This window comes from Rhipicephalus microplus, unplaced genomic scaffold (assembly GCF_043290135.1).
Source record: "Rhipicephalus microplus isolate Deutch F79 unplaced genomic scaffold, USDA_Rmic scaffold_37, whole genome shotgun sequence".
Taxonomy (NCBI): Eukaryota; Metazoa; Arthropoda; class Arachnida; order Ixodida; family Ixodidae; genus Rhipicephalus; species Rhipicephalus microplus.
In genome coordinates, this window is record NW_027464610.1 from 2,601,304 (window position 1) to 2,612,909 (window position 11,606).

The following is an 11,606-nucleotide window of genomic DNA, read 5'->3' on the forward strand; positions in this document are numbered from 1 at the left end:
GGACAAAAAGAAAAACTGCTCCAACCCAACCTCTTCGTCCTCTTCCACACGAAAACCACGCGAATTCATGCGGCATTAAAAAGCGGCTCAATCCCAACCTCTTCGTCCTCTTCCACACGAAAACCACGCGAATTCATGCGGCATTAGTCCCCCCTTTTAAAAAGCATCGACTCGATGCTTCTAAATAAAAAGAAGAAGAAAAAAAAACCCCATAATTAGAACACGCGTTGACGCAGAGAATGACAAAGTGAGTGCCAGGGAAAACAAAGAGGGCGCACAAGCACTTGGACCATGCGCGAACACAACAGCACCAGTGGAAGAGTCAAGAAAAAAAAAACACCACATGAGATCACTGTCACGTTTGCGAAGTAACTCGCAAGCACAGAGACTATTGTGTGTAGTACGGCTTGAGTCGTACGACATGCACAGTTTCGGGCCGATGTTGTCGACGTGACGACACTGTGCCGTCCGGAAGTACTTCGTATGTAAGGTCACTCACACGTCGGATAACCTTGTATGGTCCGAAATAACGGCTCAGAAGCTTTTCAGACAAGCCTGGTCGTCGGACAGGAGTCCACACCCACACTCGTTCACCCGGGTGGTATGCGACGTTTCGACGGCGTAGGTTGTAACGTCGTGCATCTGCGTCTTGTTGGTGACCGATGTTCACGCGAGCCAGTTGACGAGCCTCTTCGGCGTACTGCGTGTATTGCTCGGCTTCTGGAGAAAGAGCATCGCTATTATCGTACGGCAGCATAGCGTCAAGCATCGTTTGTACGTTGCGTCCATAAACAAGGTGGAAAGGTGAAAATCGGGTTGTTTCCTGCATTGCCGTATTGTATGCGAACGTGACGTATGGGAGGATATCGTCCCAGGTTTTGTGCTGCACGTCCACGTACATTGACAGCATGTCCGCTATGGTCTTGTTGAGCCTTTCCGTCAGTCCATTACTTTGTGGGTGGTAAGCCGTTGTTTTTCGGTGACTCGTGCAGCTCAGTCTGAAAATGTCCTCTAGCATTTGTGCCGTAAATGATGTTCCTCTATCCGTAATCACACATGACGGCGCGCCGTGCCGGAGGACGATGTGCTGCACGAAGAACTTCGCCACTTCAGACGCCGTGCCGCGGGGTAATGCCTTTGTCTCAGCATACCGGGTCAAGTAATCGGTTGCCACTATAATCCATTTGTTACCAGTGGCCGACAAAGGGAAGGGTCCTAGAAGGTCCATTCCCACGAGGTCGAAAGGTGTCCGTGGTGGTGTAATAGGGTGGAGAAGGCCCGCAGGTTTCACGGGTGGCGTCTTGCGACGCTGGCACTCGCGGCAGCCTTGCACGTAGCGGTGTACACTGGTCGAAAGTCGTGGCCAATAGTACTGCTGGCGCACTCTGGCGAGAGTCCGCGAGTAGCCCAAGTGTCCCGACGTGGGCTCGTCATGGCACGCGAGGAGGATGTCATCCCGCATGTCGGCTGGTACAACGAGGAGGAAGGCTTTGTTGCTACCTCGAGCATTTTTCTTGTGAAGAATGCCCCTCCTTAGACAAAAGGATGACAATTCGCGAGCGATGCGCCGAGGAGTGTGAGAATTTCGGCCTTCTAAGGAATCAATAATAGGGCGCAATTCCTGATCGGCTCTCTGTCTAGACATAAAGTCAGAATCACTGAGGGCTCCGAGAAAACCATCAGCATATTCCGAGTCCATATCAGGATGTCCCACGGGTGCTCGAGAAAGTGCGTCGGCATCTTCGTGCTTGCGCCCAGACCTATACACAATCATGATGTCAAACTCTTGCAAGCGCAAACTCCACCGAGCGAGACGACCAGACGGGTCACGGAGATTGGCCAGCCAACACAGCGAATGGTGATCGGTCACCACCTTGAAGGGACGGCCGTAGAGGTAAGGTCGAAACTTTGCCGTTGCCCACACGACTGCGAGGCATTCCTTCTCTGAAGTGGAGTAGTTGGCCTCGGCTCGAGAGAGAGTACGACTGGCGTAAGCTATGACATGTTCTACGCCGTTGTGCCGTTGTACAAGGACAGCGCCAAGTCCGACGTTGCTTGCATCCGTGTGAACTTCGGTATCAGCGTCCTCATCAAAATGCGCAAGAACAGGTGCCTCTTGCATTCGCTGCCGTAACTCTGTGAAAGCTGCTTCTTGCTCTGTAGTCCAGGCAAACGGTACATCATCTCGGGTGAGTCGCGTGAGCGGTTCGGCTATCGTCGAGAAGTTGGTAATGAATCGGCGATAATAAGCACACAAGCCGAGAAAACGCCGTACCGCTTTTTTGTCTGACGGCACAGGAAAGGTGGCGACTGCTGCAGTTTTTTCTGGGTCAGGCCGCACTCCATCCGCACTCACAACATGTCCCAGAAATTTCAGCTCATCGTAGCCGAAATGGCACTTCTGGGGTTTTAGCGTGAGTTCGGCCGAACGAATAGCTTCCAGAACCATTCTTAGACGCTTCAGATGTTCTTCGAAACTCTCGGCAAAGATGACCACATCATCAAGGTATACAAGGCAGCTTTGCCACTTCAAGCCAGCGAGGACGGTATCCATCATTCGCTGGAATGTTGCGGGAGCCGAACAGAGGCCGAAAGGAAGAACTCTGAATTCATAAAGCCCATCGGGAGTTACAAACGCTGTCTTCTCTCTGTCTCGCTCATCGACCTCTATCTGCCAATAGCCGCTCTTCAAATCTATCGATGAAAAATACTTCGCGTGTCGTAGCCTGTCGAGAGAATCATCAACCCGTGGAAGCGGGTAGACGTCTTTTTTGGTGACGCTATTGAGTTTCCTGTAGTCAACACAGAATCGCAGCGTTCCGTCTTTCTTCTTTACTAGAACGACTGGCGAGGACCACGGGCTGCTCGACGGTTGTATCACCCCGTCGTCAAGCATCTCCTTTACCTGCGTCTGTATAGTCTCGCGTTCTTTAGCCGAAACACGGTAAGGTTGCTGGCGGATTGGGCGAACATCATCGTCGGTAATAATTCGGTGCTTTATGAGGGGTGTTTGACCGACTCTAGATGAAGAGGCGAAGCAAGATTTAAATTCCTTCAGCAGGGTATGCAGTGCGGCCTTCTTCTCGTCCGAAAGCTTCGAACTGACGTCGATGTGGTCCAGAAACTTATCTCCATCAACCATTTCCTCGGATGCGAAGCACTCGGTGACATCCGCTACACGGTCTCCGAAGGCCACGGTGGTGCCGCGGAAAAGATGTCGGTGCTCGAAGTTAAAATTTGTGACGAGTATCTGCGACCGTCCGTCACGCACACGCAGAATGCTTCGCACTGCACACACACCTTGAAGCAGTAAAAGGGATACGTTGCTCTCGGCGACCACGTCACCGTCTTGGAGGTCTTCACAGGTGACTTCTACGAAAGCAGTCGCTCGGGGAGGCAACGTCACGCTTTCGTCGGCAACACGCAGCGCAGGTCTACGACAGCTATCAGCGCCTCGATCGGTTGCAAGTTGCGTCGAGAAAGTCACCATTCGCTCGCGGAGATTTATGATCGCGCCATTCTCTCGAAGGAAGTCCATTCCAAGGATGAGCTGACGAGAACAGTCGCGTAGTACGAGGCAGGTTACCACAAACGTTGACTCGCGTATTTCCACTCTTGCGGTACAGCGACCCAATGGAGTAATAACGTGGCCTCCAGCAGTGCGAATACGCGTCCCATTCCAAGGTGTCATCACTTTCTTAAGACTGGTTGCCAATTTTCCGCTCATAATAGAATAATCTGCACCTGTGTCCACCAATGCGCTGACCTGAAGACCGTCTATCAGCACGGGAATGTCGAGTGAGACTCGGCCACTGGGTTCAGACGCACAATCCGGCATTTCTCTCGCACTGCACTCAGACGTCAATTCAATGTCTGCAGCGTTTTGTGGAAGCGTCGATAGGAGGTCTTCCGCACTTTTAGTCCCAGCGACCTCGCCCCCGAAGGTCGCTGCCTTCAGTTTTCCCGACGAGGGCTTGGGGAACGTCCCCGTGCCATCGTACTGAGACGTGGTCCAATAGCTGCGGGTCGTCGTGGAGATGGAGACCGCGATTGACGCCGTGGGAAAGGCAGACGTTGCTGCGCGAGGTAGTCCTCAATTTCTCTTGGCCTCTGACCAAGTAGGGGACGAGGCGAATGAATAGAGAAACCGCGCAGTCCAAGTTGTCGGTATGGACATTCCCGGTAGATGTGACCGGCTTCACCGCAATGGAAGCAGAGGGGTCTTCTATCCGACGTACGCCAAATATTGGACTTCCGCGGAGGGGCACGGCGACCGTCGATGTCCAAACCAGCATGCGCAGATTGAATTGAAACTGGCGGCATCGTCTGGATTGGGACTGCAGGGCTTGAGACCGGCATGGAAGTGCGCAGAGCTTCGGCATATGTGCGGTTCCCAACATCAGTGGACGCAGGAGGTGGTTCTAGATTTGTAACCGTTGGTTGAGGGCGACGGCTGTGAAGCACCTGCTGGACCTCGTCCCGAATAATATTGGTGATGCTGCTTACCTCCGGCTGTCTCGCCCCGTGTAGTTTCGCGATTTCCTCGCGGACGACGGAGCGGACGATTTCGCGAATCCACTCAATGCTGTTGCTCCCGAAGCTGGCGGAAAATTCAGTAGGTGATGCAGAATTCACTTGCCGGTTGAGTAGGGCTGACCGCTGATGAAGTACCCTCTCCATCGTAGTGGCTTCGGTCAGGAATTCTGCTACACTCTTCGGAGGACTCCGCACTAGACCAGCAAAAAGCTGCTCCTTCACGCCTCGCATCAGATAGCGTAGCTTTTTTTCTTCTGGCATTGCCGGATCCGCTCGCCTGAAAAGCTGCGTCATGTCCTCCACGTACATGGTGACGGTCTCATTAGGCATCTGGATGCGTGAATGCAATGCACGTTCAGCACGATCGCGGCGGTCGGGGCTCCGGTAGGTCTCCAAGAGGCGATGCTGGAACTCGCGCCAGGATGTCAAGACATCACTTCTGTTCATGAACCACGTTCGGGCGCCGTCTTTCAAACACGCGTAGACGTTGCGGAGTTTGGCGGCTTCGTCCCAGTAGTTGATCGCTGCGACGTGTTCGAACTCGCTCAGCCAGTCGTCCACATCCTCAAACAGCTCTCCGTGAAAGGGACTAGGCATCAGCGGGTTCTGGACAGTGCAATAAATTGGTGCCGACGACGTAGGAGTTTCCATGACGCCTTGAGGCGAAGTCATAGTCGCTCTATGGATAAGCTGTGCCGGTGTCTCTGGTGGTAGGCCTCGTTGGCGGCGGCTTGTTCTGTGAACTGGCGTGTCCACGGGCACAGGGCTTGTGTTCCGGCTCCTGGATGGGCTCTTGTGCATGGGGTGCGTCGTCAGTTGTCGTACCCAGCAGCTCCACCAATCTTGTCACCAATCTTGTCTCACTCAAGGAAACCTTCCGCAGAACTGCTCGTCAAGCTAGGACAAAAAGAAAAACTGCTCCAACCCAACCTCTCATTTAACCTAACCTCTCATGTTAACCTAACCTAACATTCGCACTTGTATCTAAAAACGCTCTATTACACTGTTTTGTTCACAATTACGATATTTGCATAACCTCACAGTTTTTCACCAACTTATTGCAGTACAGAACGCTGTATCTCGCTAAATGACATCGTTCTTTAAGGTTTCACGATACTTGCATGCGCTTTACCGAGAATGTCACAACATAGCACTTTCGCACTTGTAACGGTACAACACGCAGTATTTGGCTTGTTCATGCCGTTTTGTGCGCTTTCACAACATTTTACTATCGCAGTTTCGTACTCGCAATAAAACAACACTATCTCGTTAGACGACGTCGTTTTTGGTGGTTTCACGACGCTACCTAGCTTAAACTAACATAACTCAACCTAACATAACCTTCGCACTTCTATCGTTAGAAAACGTTTTACTCGCTACTTTACATTGCCTTCTACAACATTACGACGGTTTCAAGCGCTTTCACATTAGATATCGCAGTTCCCAACTTGTAAAGGTGAAAAACACTGCATCTCACTAAGTGACATTGTTTATTGCGGTTTTACGACGGTTCATACCTTAACCTAACGTAACCTAACCTAACCTAACCCAACCTAACCTAACATAACCTTACCTAACCTAACCTAACGTAACCTAACCTAACCTAACCTAACCTAACCTAACCTAACGACGTTTGCAAGCGCTTTCACATTAGATATCGCAGTTCCCAACTTGTAAAGGTGAAAAACACTGCATCTCACTAAGTGACATTGTTTAATGCGGTTTTACGACGGTTCATACCTTAACCTAACCTAACCTAACCTAACCTAACCTAACCTAACCTAACCTAACGTAACCTAACCTAACCTAACCCAACCTAACCCAACCCAACACAACCCAACACCCAACCCAACCTAACCTAACCTAACCTTACCTAACCTAACCAAATTATCCTTACCTAACCTAACCTAACCTAACGTAACCTAACCTAACGTAACCTAACCTAACCTAACCTAACCTAACCCAACCTAACCTAACCTAACCTAACCTAACCCAACTCAACCCAACCTAACCTAATCTAACCTAACCTAACCAAACCTAACCTAACCTAACCTAACCTAACGACGGTTGCAAGCGCTTTCACATTAAATATCGCAGTTCCCCACTTTTTATGGTGAAAAACACTGCATCTCAGTAATTGACATTGTTTAATGCGGTTTTACGACGGTTCCTATCTTAACCTAACCTAACATTCGCACTTGTATCTAAAAACGCTCTATTACACTGTTTTGTTCACAATTACGATATTTGCATAACCTCACAGTTTTTCACCAACTTATCAGTACAGAACGCTGTATCTCGCTAAATGACATCGTTCTTTAAGGTTTCACGATGCTTGCATGCGCTTCAACGAGAATATCACAATATAGCAGTTTCGCACTTGTAACGGTAGAACACGCAGTATTTGGCTTGTTCATGCCGTTTTGTGTGCATTCACAACATTTTACTTATCGCAGTTTAATACTCGCAATAAAACAACACTATCTCGTTAGATGACGTCGTTTTTGGTAGTTTCACGACGCTACCTAGCTTAAACTAACCTAACCTAACCTTCGCACTTCTATCGTTAGAAAACGTTTTACGCGCAACTTTACAATGTTTTCTACAAGATTACGACGGTTTCATGCGCTTTCACATTAGATATCGTAGTTCCCGACTTGTAATGTTGAAAAACACTACATCTCACTAAGTGACATTGTTTAATGCGGTTTTGCGACGGTTGATATGTCAACCTAACCTAACATTCGCACTTGTATCTAAAGACGCTCAATTACACTGTTTCGTTCACAATTACGATATTTGCTTGACCTCACAGTTTCTCACCAACTTATTACAGTACAGAACGCTGTATCTCGCTAAATGACATCGTTTTTTAAGGTTTCACGATACTTGCATGCGCTTTACCGAGAATGTCACAACATAGCAGTTTCGCACTTGTAACGGTACAACACGCAGTATTTGGCTTGTTCATGCCGTTTTGAGTGCTTTCACAACATTTTACCTGTCGCAGTTTCGTACTCGCATTAAAACAACACTATCTCGTTAGATGACGTCGTTTTTGGTGGTTTCACGACGCTACCTAGCTTAAACTAACATAACTCAAACTAACCGAACCTTCGCACTTCTATCGTTAGAAAACGTTTTATTCGCTACTTTACAATGTTTTCTACAAGATTACGACGGTTTCATGCGCTTTCACATTAGATATCGCAGTTCCCGACTTGTAATGGTGAAAAACACAGCATCTCACTAAGTGACATTGTTTAATGCGGTTTTAGCGCGGTTCATATCTTAACCTAACCTAACCTTACCTAAACCAACCTAACCTAACCTAACCTAACCAAACCTTACCTAACCTAACCAAACCTAACCTAACGTAACCTAACCTAACCTAACCTAACGACGTTTGCAAGTGCTTTCACATTAGATATCGCAGTTCCCAACTTGTAATGGTGAAAAACACTGCATCTCACTAAGTGACATTGTTTAATGCGGTTTTACGACGGTTCATATCTTAACCTAACCTAACATTCGCACTTGTATAAAAAACGCTCTATTACACTGTTTCGTTCACAACTAGGATATTTGCATAACCTCACAGTTTTTCACCAACTTATTGCAGTACAGAACGCTGTATCTCGCTAAATGACATCGTTCTTTAAGGTTTCACGATGCTTGCATGCGCTTTACCGAGAATGTCACAACATAGCAGTTTCGCACTTGTAACGGTACAACACGCAGTATTTGGCTTGTTCATGCCGTTTTGTGTGCTTTCACAACATTTCACCTATCGCAGTTTCGTACTCGCAATAAAACAACACTATCTCGTTAGATGACGTTGTTTTTGGTAGTTTCACGATGCTACCTAGCTTAAACTAACATAACTCAACCTAACATGACCTTCGCACTTCTATCGTTAGAAAAACGTTTTACTCGCTACTTTACATTGCTTTCTACAACATTACGACGGTTTCAAGCGCTTTCACACTAGATATCACAGTTCCCAACTTGTAAAGGTGAAAAACACTGCATCTCGCTAAGTGACATTGTTTAATGCGGTTTTACGACGGTTCATACCTTAACCTAACCTAACCTAACCTTACCTAACCTAACCTAACCTAACCCAACCCAACTTAACCTAACCTAACCTAACCTAACCTAAACTAACCTAACCCAACCTAACCTAACCTAACCTAACCTAACCCAACCTAACCCAACCCAACCCAACCTAACCTAACCTAAGCTAACCTAACCTACCCTAACCAAACCTAACCTAACCTAACTTAACCTAACCTAACGTAACCTAACCTAACCTATTCTAACGTAACCTAACCTTACCTGACCTAACCTAACCTAACGTAACCTAACCTAACCTAACATAACCTAACGTAACCTAACCTAACCTAACCTAACGTAACCTAACCTAACCTAACCCAACCTGACCCAACCCAACCCAACCCAACACCCAACCCAACCTAACCTAACCTAACCTTACCTAACCTAACCAAATTATCCTTACCTAACCTAACCTAACCTAACGTAACCTAACCTAACCTAACCTAACGTAACCTAACCTAACGTAACCTAACCTAACCTAACCTAACCTAACCCAACCTAACCTAACCTAACCTAACCTAACCCAACTCAACCCAACCTAACCTAATCTAACCTAACCTAACCAAACCTAACCTAACCTAACCTAACCTAACGACGGTTGCAAGCGCTTTCACATTAAATATCGCAGTTCCCCACTTTTAATGGTGAAAAACACTGCATCTCAGTAATTGACATTGTTTAATGCGGTTTTACGACGGTTCATATCTTAACCTAACCTAACATTCGCACTTGTATCTAAAAACGCTCTATTACACTGTTTTGTTCACAATTACGATATTTGCATAACCTCACAGTTTTTCACCAACTTATTGCAGTACAGAACGCTGTATCTCGCTAAATGACATCGTTCTTTAAGGTTTCACGATACTTGCATGCGCTTTACCGAGAATGTCACAACATAGCACTTTCGCACTTGTAACGGTACAACACGCAGTATTTGGCTTGTTCATGCCGTTTTGTGCGCTTTCACAACATTTTACCTATCGCAGTTTCGTACTCGCAATAAAACAACACTATCTCGTTAGACGACGTCGTTTTTGGTGGTTTCACGACGCTACCTAGCTTAAACTAACATAACTCAACCTAACATAACCTTCGCACTTCTATCGTTAGAAAACGTTTTACTCGCTACTTTACATTGCTTTCTACAACATTACGACGGTTTCAAGCGCTTTCACATTAGATATCGCAGTTCCCAACTTGTAAAGGTGAAAAACACTGCATCTCACTAAGTGACATTGTTTATTGCGGTTTTACGACGGTTCATACCTTAACCTAACGTAACCTAACCTAACCTAACCCAACCTAACCTAACATAACCTTACCTAACCTAACCTAACCAAACCTAACCTAACGTAACCTAACATAACCTAACCTAACGACGTTTGCAAGTGCTTTCACATTAGATATCGCAGTTCCCAACTTGTAATGGTGAAAAACACTGCATCTCACTAAGTGACATTGTTTAATGCGGTTTTACGACGGTTCATATCTTAACCTAACCTAACATTCGCACTTGTATTAAAAAACGCTCTATTACACTGTTTCGTTCACAATTAGGATATTTGTATAACCTCACAGTTTTTCACCAACTTATTGCAGTACAGAACGCTGTATCTCGCTAAATGACATCGTTCTTTAAGGTTTCACGATGCTTGCATGCGCTTTAACGAGAATATCACAACATAGCAGTTTCGCACTTGTAACGGTACAACACGCAGTATTTGGCTTGTTCATGCCGTTTTGTGTGCTTTCACAACATTTCACCTATCGCAGTTTCGTACTCGCAATAAAACAACACTATCTCGTTAGATGACGTTGTTTTTGGTAGTTTCACGACGCTACCTAGCTTAAACTAACATAACTCAACCTAACATGACCTTCGCACTTCTATCGTTAGAAAACGTTTTACTCGCTACTTTACAATGCTTTCTACAACATTACGACGGTTTCAAGCGCTTTCACATTAGATATCACAGTTCCCAACTTGTAAAGGTGAAAAACACTGCATCTCACAAAGTGACATTGTTTAATGCGGTTTTACGACGGTTCATACCTTAACCTAACCTAACCTAACCTAACCTAACCATACCTAACCTAACCTAACCTACCCAACCCAACTTAACCTAACCTAACCTAACCTAAACTAACCTAACCCAACCTAACCTAACCTAACCTAACCCAACCTAACCCAACCCAACCCAACCTAACCTAACCTAAGCTAACCTAACCTAACCTAACCAAACCTAACCTAACCTAACTTAACCTAACGTAACCTAACCTAACCTATTCTAACGTAACCTAACCTTACCTGAACTAACCTAACCTAACGTAACCTAACCTAACCTAACATAACCTAACGTAACCTAACCTAACCTAACCTAACGTAACCTAACCTAACCTAACCCAACCTAACCCAACCCAACCCAACCCAACCCAACAACACCCAACCCAACATAACCTAACCTAACCTTACCTAACCTAACCAAATTATCCTTACCTAACCTAACCTAACCTAACGTAACCTAACCTAACCTAACCTAACGTAACCTAACCTAACGTAACCTAACCTAACCTAACCTAACCTAACCCAACCTAACCTAACCTAACCTAACCTAACCCAACTCAACCCAACCTAACCTAATCTAACCTAACCTAACCTAACCTAACCTAACCAAACCTAACCTAACCTAACCTAACGACGGTTTCATGCGCTTTCACATTAAATATCGTAGTTCCCGACTTGTAATGTTGAAAAACACTACATCTCACTAAGTGACATTGTTTAATGCGGTTTTACGACGGTTGATATGTCAACCTAACCTAACATTCGCACTTGCATCTAAAGACGCTCAATTACACTGTTTCGTTCACAATTACGATATTTGCTTGACCTCACAGTTTCTCACCAACTTATTACAGTACAGAACGCTGTATCTCGCTAAAGGACATCG